The sequence below is a fragment of the Mytilus californianus genome, unplaced genomic scaffold (genome assembly GCF_021869535.1).
Source record: "Mytilus californianus isolate M0D057914Y unplaced genomic scaffold, xbMytCali1.0.p SCAF_6, whole genome shotgun sequence".
Lineage (NCBI taxonomy): Eukaryota > Metazoa > Mollusca > Bivalvia > Mytilida > Mytilidae > Mytilus > Mytilus californianus.
The window spans coordinates 109,380,657-109,390,279 of NW_026262712.1; positions in this window are offsets into that span (position 1 = coordinate 109,380,657).

A 9,623-nucleotide genomic window follows, 5' to 3' on the forward strand; every position below is an offset into this window, starting at 1 on the left:
AATTTATTTAAAAAAACAAAAACAAAAGTTAGTTTATTTCAATAGATATAAATAAGTCACCAAAGTTTCAGGAAAATTGCTCCCAGCGTTTTTGAGTTTTTGGCCGAAAATGGAAAATTCCCCCTTTATTATGAACAAAGTCCTAATACTCCAAAACGTAAAATCAGGATTTTTTTTAAATCGAAAGTCAACTTATGTCAATATATATAAACAATGCACCAAAGATTCATGAAAATTACTCAAAGCATTTTTGAGTTTTAGTCAGAAAACTGGAAAATCCCCCATTTTTTATGAATAAAATCCCCATACTCGGAAACATAAAATCTAAATTTTTTATAAAAATCGAACGAAAGGAAGCTTACGTCAATAGATATAAACAATTCACCAAAGTTTCATGAAAATTAATCAAAGCATTTTTGAGTTATAGTCAGAAAACTGGAAAATCCCCCATTTATTTATGAATAAAATCCCGTAACTCGGAAACGTAAAATCTAAAATTCATAAAAATTGAAAGGGAGCTTACATCAATAGATAATAACAAGTCACCAAAGTTTCATGAAAATTGGTGAAAGCCGTTTTTTTGAGGTATTGTCCAAAGTGTTGACGACGAACGGATGGACGGAGAGACATAATGACAACGGTATAATATAATACGTCCAGTAAACGGGCGTATAAAACACAGAATTTTGAAGTCTTGAATTTTTTTATAGATATCGATCTAATTGTGTGTGCCAGTTATCTAATTTTGTACCTTTCCACAAAGTTCATATGCTCTGATTCTTCTGTCAATTAAGGGGAGGGGGTTCAATATTCATCAGAAGGATGGGCCTGTGCATTCTTAAATATGTATTCTCAGATTGTCGATGTCCATACATTTGAATAGTGTAAACATGTTTCTACCTAGCTAAAGCTTTCTGTAAAAAAAGTAATTGTCCAGTTAATCAATAATGACTTCTTTTTACTCTTTGGAAATATACCCGATAATCAACATATAGACTGGATGTGTAGTACATGTACTACCAATCAAAATATGTGATATGGTTATCTAAATTTTTGTAATCATTTAAAATGTATTTCAAGTATTCCTATCTCATCGTGTTCTAATGCGGTTTCTAATATGACGCTCTTCTTTCGCTTTGTAAGCAAATCAGCCATTTTATAGTGTGTCTTTCTATGTTGTGATGTTACACTATTGTTTCAGAAAAAGGGTGAAGGTTTGGTACCATTAAAACGTTTAAACCCGCTGCATTTGTTTGCACCTGTCCTAAGTCAGGAATCGGATGTTCAGTAGTTGTCGTTTGTTGACGTGGTTCATAAGTGTTTCTCGTTTCTCGTTTTTTATATAGATTAGACCGTTGGTTTTCTCGTTTGAATGGTTTCACACTAGTAATTTTTTGGGGCCCTTTATAGCTTACTGTTCGGTGTGAGCCAAGGCTCCGTGTTGAAGACCGTACTGTGACCTATAATGCTTTACTTTTATAAATTTTGACTTGGATGGAGAGTTGTCTCATTGGCACTCATACCACATCTTCTTATATCTATGTTCTAATTCCAGTAGAACATGGAGTGCATGTGTGTGACATCACAATCAAAATTGCTACGTCTTTTGAACAGCAACGGAGATCGAAATGGACATTTGTGTCGATGTTGCTTGCAATGGAATTAAATAAAAATGATCCCAGAAGTAAGTTTTACATGTTTCAATTCCTTTTTGGCTCACCTGGGCCAATAGACCAAGTGGTTTTCTCACATTGGCCTCCGTCGTCCTCGTTAAATTTTACAAAAATCTTCTCTTCTGAACTGGTGCGGCAGATTCAAACAAACTTGGCCACAACCATCGTAAGGGTAAGCAGTTTCAAAAATGTGTCCGATGACCCCACCTGCCAACCAACAAGGCCGACATGGCTAGAATTAGAACATAGTGATAAAATGCAAAGTTTGTCTACTATCTTGAAAACCGATATAGATAGAGAAAATTTTCAGGGTAGAAATGCTCAGATTGATGAGATCTAACTATTGTCTAGTTGCATAAATATTGTCAAACGACGTCTTATAGGAGTTATTGCACTTAAGAGAGAGAGATAAATTTCAAAAAGCAAATGATCAACAGAACAAGATATACAATTAAGTCAAATGGTTGAAATTGTCATTGGACTCCTTATTGGATTTATTGCCCTTTAATGACGATATTTACACATTTTTAGTGTTCTACATCTAATTTTGAAAACTATATAAAATAGTTACACTTTAAAAAAATCAAAAATAATCAACAAGGAAAGATAAACAAATACTAGTAAGTCAACGTGGCCGAAATTTCCGTTTTAATGATATAAAATAATGATAGGGTCATCGATTTTGACCAATCTGTAACCTAATTGGTAGTGAAAAACGTCAAAAATCGACGTTTTACGGCTTATAACGCGATACCGTTACGCTTATTTCAACTTTTTGTGGTATTTTGTTCACCTAGAACACCACTTTGATGTGCATAGCGTAAAACGTAGTCGGTGGCCCTATTATTATTTTACATCAATTAAACGAAAATTTATGTATCAGCAACATATGATTTTTTAAGAAAAATCTAAATACTAGAAATTGGAGATTTGATGATTTTAACTAAAGAACGATGCCGCCGATTTTAAACGCTTTCTATACAAATGTTCACCTATTTTGACAGAATTCAATCGGTAATATTTCAGAAAATAAAAGAGATGAATGCATTACTTTTTTCGATTTTCAGTTATATTTCAACGAGCCAAAATCTGTGACATAGCCCATTTACTGTAACTTGACCTTAACAGATTTGATGATGCAAGTGATTTTTCCGAGAGTTTTGGATTATTAGCGAAAACAACGCGTTACAGTTGGCTGCTTTATTATCTGCCTTTCATACTGTGTTGTATGTCCGTTAACGTTTTATGAAGATTCGTACCTGAGGACACCCACCAATCAGAGTTACAGGACATAACCAAAATGATAATAAATAATGAACATTTTCGAACAGCTTTAACACGCGAAAAAATAAACAAGACACCAGAAATATTTTTGTTAATTTTGAATTTCATTTTTTTTTTATTTTCATATTTTGACAATTTAATTCTTCTTAGATCTGTAATCTTCTTCGTATTTTGATACAGACTTCTCAACCTAAAATAGAATAAAGAATAAAACCAATAAGGTTACTGTTATATATCAGTACTAGTGATCAACATGTAAACATAAAGAGTAATTGGTCCGAGTAGTTCATCTACAACAATCACTAGCCTGTCAACACTCAGGTTGCGAGTTCGACTCCAAACTTAATTGACTAGGATTGACAGTCTTCCTGCCGAAGGTCGGTGTTTTTCTCAGAGCACTCCTTTTTCCTTCGTCGAGAAAACTGACCGCCATGGAATAGTCAATAATGTCGAAAGCGGCGTTTAACACCAACAATCAATCAATCATATAACAATTATGAAACTGCTTTCGTTAAATCAAAAATCATTTAAATAACCTTATATGCAAATTGCATTCGTGAATGGCGTTTTGAATATACTTACTGAAATTAATGAAACGGTAGGCGTTTACAGCACTTGTTTTCATCATCGTTTGTTGAACGCACAGACAACTTGGTTTTGTGAGATCCACAAAGAGATTTGACCTCCAACGTCTCTGTATGAACAGGTTTTACGACCGACTTCTCCTTATCATTTGGGGGTATTATAGGACTGCTTGCTATTTTATCTCCTACAGACGATGCTGAAGGTATTCGAATCTCGGGCGAAGATTTCTTTGCTGCTGATTTCTTGTCAATGTTCTGACCCCTTTTTGCGTTCGTTGGTATGCCTTTCTTCTCAACTGTTTCCATTGTAGAAACGCATCTGTTTCTCTCTTTTGGTGGCATTCTAGTGTTTTGATGACTTTGTTCGGATACAGATCTCTGTTCCACTTGTTGTCTTCTATGCACCTTTGGAGATAGCAGATGTTTTACACGACTAGGAAACTGAACTGTTATACCAGCGTTTATTGGGCGCCGAACTGCGGTTTCTTGCCGCACTGCAACACGTTCACGTGAAATATTTTTAAGTTGCTTTGGCACGCGTTCTTTGAGAACAGCCCGTTCAGGTCCTGCTTGAGGTATTCGTACATGATGAGGTAATATTGAACGACCAGTAAATGGACTATCCTTGTGAACAACGCTACTAGTCCGTGCATTGGAAAGAACATTTCTGTTACTTGGTGATATGTTTGTAAAGTTTGTATGAGTACGTGTTCGTCTATTATTTATCTTAGCCACATGAGTTGTCTTGGCAGATGTCTGTGGTGTTACCATACACATTGGTTTTGCTTTTCCTGTGTTTTGAAAAGAAGTGTAATTAGCACTAGGAATGGACTGCACTATACCATATTCTTTGTCATCCAGTGTGTTATCTCTTATTTCACTATATGAATGCAATATAGGCACTGGTGAAGTCTTCAAAGACATATTCACCTTTTCATTTGACAGTGCAGATAGACGGCATTGGGCTGCATTCGGATTGATATTGGCTTTCCTGGCTTTTGATTTGTTGGATTTGCTACTACCGTCAGAAGACAGAGATTTGATCGAACCCTGTTTCTTTCTACTTTCCTCATGTATGACAATATCATTGTCAGAGAATGAATTGGCAATGTTTGATAAGACATTTTTTACCAGCTTTGTAATAATCTCTGAAGGAACGGATGTAACGGAAGAGTGCTGAATAATCTCGTTTGTTTCCTTTGATCCATTGTGCATATCGGTCATACTTTGCACGACCATTTTCAACCTATCTTCATCTATCACACCAGACTGTAGTTCTACTTTAACTTTTTCAAGAGTGGTCACAACAAAATCCTCAACAGTTTTTTCAAAACTAGCCGACGATTTAGAGATAACTAATGACCTGTCTTGTTCATCCAAAGTTGCAACTTGATATCGTTCAGACAGAGCGGTTGCTAGCTCATGAACCTCTTTTTCAGATAATTTACCATTTTCTACATTTGACAGAGTTTTTGCAACTGTTTCAGACAACAACTCAACGACCTTTTCGCCAGGTATTTGACCAACGATTTCTTGCCTCGAGCATCGAGTTCTCTGAGCATTTTCATCATACATTTTCAACATGCGAGTTGTCATTTCGGCCATTTTTTGCAAACTCATAGTACGTCCATCCAGCAACATTGACTCGCTCACTCCACTTGGTATGACTATCAAATCAAGTGCGTCTTCCAATTCCACAGAAGACTGAGATACACCGCGTCGGACGGGGTCATTTGTTCTGAGCTTGTTGTTTTCTAATGTTTCAATGATCATATCAATTGTATTTTCTATGAAGTTGTCAAAATTATGATCCGACTCCTCAGATCGGGCGGCGTCCTCCACAGTGGTCTGAATAATATCAGTGACTGCATTTCTCACATTTTTGTTTTTTGGATCACCGAAATCTCTCTTTATATTTTGAAGAGTACCAATAACATGTTGCTTAGAACCTTTGCCATTAAACTTGAAATTATTCAATGTGATTTGTTCGGCATCATTTTCACCAACGAAATCTCTGACTATGTTATGGAGAGCTCCAACTACTACTGCCTCAGCTTCTAGTGAAACAGTCGATGTACCTTTTATGGGGCCTGAGTTGGTGACGGCCAGTTTTCTGTTGTCTTCTTCTTTTTCTCTAATTGCCTCTGCCATATCCTTTAGTATATTGTTGATAACATCCATTACAAAAATAGAAGTTTGACTAGCATCCTTTCGTGTTCTCTGTATGTCGTTCATGTCGGTGTAAGATATTTGGTCCTGCATGTTTTCAACAATATCTTGTAAAGTTTCCAGGACGAAATCTTCTATTACGCCTGAAGATATCCTCCTCTGTGTGTCTTCGTATCCTTCTCCCGCTATATTACAGATCCTATCAACAGATCTATCTAATATCATGTTAGAAATAATGTTGTTCAAGGTTTCAAGAATGTGAGACCCAATCTCATTAGAGGATATTCTGCATAGAAGATCGTTTTCAAAGCTTGCAAATGAAGGCCCTCGGTGTCGATCTTTATCTTCTGAACCTTCCGATTCTAGCTCAGTGTCCGAAGTTAGTGGCTTACCACTCAAAACAGTTCTTTCAACTCTAGTTAAAAGCTGTTGAACCAGTCTATTGGCTACCATGGACGAGGCTGTTTTCATTAACATTCCCGTATCTGAATGAGACATGTCTATGGTAAGTCCTGCAGACTTCATCCTATTTTTTCTAATATCACTTAGAACATCTGCTACTGTTACTTTAACGAAGTTTGATAATACACCAACATTCATAGTCTGAAGAATACCACCAACCGCCATAATGTCATCGTGTGTGCCGTAGTGTGATACAAAATGCCGAAGAATTCTCTTAAGGTAACTGGATGAGTGTCTGCTGCTGTTTATTTCTTCAAGAATACGATTAAGAGATTGGTTTACTTCATCGTTTGTTCTTATGAGGTCACAATTTTCTATGTCAACTTTTTTTAAAAACCGTATAACTTCGCTAGTATCGGTACTTTCTGTTACTTGGGTCTGTAAATGTTTGATGATTGATGATACCAAGTTTATGATATCATCTGGCATTTCCCCAATTATCTTGCCACGTGATCGTTTGCTTTCTTCTGCAAATAACAGTAAATCATCCTCACTAAAGTGACCAGATCTTAAGTCCCTATCAATTTTGATGATGGTTTCTCTAATCAAGGATTCGGCAAGTTCTGAATCGGCAGATGCTGGCACCTCTCGTGGGAACATAACACCGTGGTCATACTGATATTTACGCAGAATTACTCGAAAAATTGCTCTTACTTCTGGCAGTGAAAGCCTATCTTCTCTTAATCTTGAAATGATATTACGCATATTTGTGTTTAAGGTTTCCTGTCTATCAAAATCTTCGGAAAATATCGAAACAGCAGAACTCGCCATGGAAACTAATGTCATTCTATTTAACTTTCCTTCGTCTATCTCCTCCATAATTTGTCCCAGTGCATATCGTACAACATCTTCTGCTATCTTAGAGTCATTGGAAGCTACCAAAGAGCTGGATGATGAAGTTGACCGCAATATGCATAATGCTAATTCTTTCAACGCCTCTTTCTCCACATTTCCTTTTTCAAACTCGACCTGCAAAGATTGCAATAGATGTCCGACAAGATTATTTGCTATAGCTGTGCTTGTCAATGAAGGTGTCCATTTATCCATACTTGAAGATCTTTCCGTCATTTTCTTTCCACAACAGATTAATTCTTGTCCGATCTCTTCTAAATCTTTCGAGTCAAGTAATCCGGCGTCTAACTCTGCTAGGAGATATCTTATATGGTTGGTCAAAATTGCGTGCTTATCTTTTCTTGAATCGATAATCCTCTGCACGTTGGTCACCATTTCAGCTACTTCTGTATCAGTAAAATAACCCTTCTGCAAATTCTTGTAAACGACCGTCAATACATCTGTAACAAACATTGAGACATTGTGGGCAAATGGAATATCTTTTTCTTCATGGCTTGTGTTTGATTTTCTCAATACGTCGTTTGTTGTCGATGTGAGTGTCGTAGCTATCAGTTTTAGTTCATTGCTATGGGCTCCAATTATCTTTGCTTTTGCCCGTTCAATTGCTTCTTCCACAACCAACCTGGATATTTCAGTTAAAGATCTACCTTCTTTATTCAAAGTTGAAATAACATTATTTGCTATGCTAGACATCTGTGCTGTGGTTAGAGACTGTGTGGAAATTGTTTTAGCTAGTTGTGTAAGTGACTCCAATTCCTCAATGTCTTCACTCAGTTCTGTATTTATTCTATCAATAACAATATTAACAAGATCGTTTAAAGATTCTTGCGAAGATTCCTTAAACGACATGTACGATGAAACGAAAGCATGTACAACGCGATATAGTGATTCACCTTTTTGGCTTTCAAGGTCTTCTATTATCCTTTGTAATACAGACTTGAAATTTGTATCTGTAGTCTCATGTGTGACATTGCAGCTGACCTCAGCGTTCATTAAATTAAGCATGTCTTCAATCATCTCTTTGGATAGACGACCATTTTCAACATCATCTGCCAGTGTTTGTAGTGTTCTAACGATAAAATCGTCCAGCATTAAATCATTGGTAGGAGATTCTACAAGTAGATCCTCATCTTGAACAATGTCTTGTAAGGTATCTTCCACAAATTGATCGATTTCTTTGTCCATGAGCTCTTCCGTATCAACACCTTCACGACTACCAATAATAGACAGCGTCAACTTAGTCAGGTCTTCTTTGCTAAGTTGGCCTCTTTTCAAATCATCTAGTAAATTCTCTAAGGTAAACTTAACTAAATTATCTGCGAGACCGGAAACTTGATACTCGTTCAAATCGTTGACATCAAGATTTTGCTGAACTGCAATTTCATAATCACGTTTCTCAACCATTTCCATACAATATGTTGTCAGTTGTAAAATATCATCTCTTTTAAGTTTATCTTGGCTTAAATCGTCTAGAAGTTTTAACAAAAGACTCTCAGCCATTTTCATATCTTCTTGTCTTCTTCGTTCTGCCTCCTTCGCTTCTTCTAATTTAATTTTTTCCATTTTGTAAATTGATGGAACAGGTGTTACCTCATGATCACCAGCAGATTTAAAAAAACTTTTTGTTAAGTTTTCGTCACTCGTGCGTGGAATCGCAGATAACCTTCCTCTAAAGGAGATCTGACCCTCTGAAAAAAAATCCAGAAGAGGTATTAATTAAGCTAAAAGAACTGACTACGTTATATGGGTCAATATCCCTTACGCGACCCAAAGTGAGGAAGAACAAAAAATCTATCCATTAAAATATTGGACTTATTGATGACAATTAATATCAAAGAATGTTCACATTTACTGAAAGCAAGCTCAAAGTGCTTAATTCAATCTGCTGATATAGATTATTTTCAAAATCTATAAATGGACAGTTTTATAAAGGTTTGTTATAAACCATGTCAGTACCAAGTACTGCCTACTGAGCTGATGATACCCTCAGGGACTTACAGTTTATCAGCAGAGGTATCTACCCAGTGCTATAAAAAAAAAGAAAACAACACGTTATATTAATTTCATTCGTCCAAAGCGCTTTTCTGGATTTGCCTTCATCAGGAACGCTCAAGCCGAATATTTAAAAGCAGTAATATATAAAAACCGAAACAGTTGAACAGCTATATGACCAACAAGTACATAACAAATACCCAAATTCATCTAAAGTCAACTTTGTCTGTAAAAAATAGTAACGAGTAGGAACGACGGAAATCGACACTGACTGAAATGATGTCTGTGTCTCAACTTACTAGCGACATGATTTCGCATTCTTCGATCTTTAGATACCAGAATAGTCGTCTGATCTTCAATGATACCTATTGTGTCCTATTCTCGAATGAGAAATTGTGTGTATTTACATGGAGGGTTATGCATGCATAGCAGGAGACGTTTACCCTGTCGACGCATTCGGTTTCGACTCTTTTAGAGGTCATGCGATTCCTTCAGTGTTTGTTTGTTACCTTGATTCGTACTTTCCTAATCGATTTGTGATATGGGAACATCGGTCAACTTCCGTTGCTTTAATTTGACTCACTCGATGAGATATTTTAGAGTAATA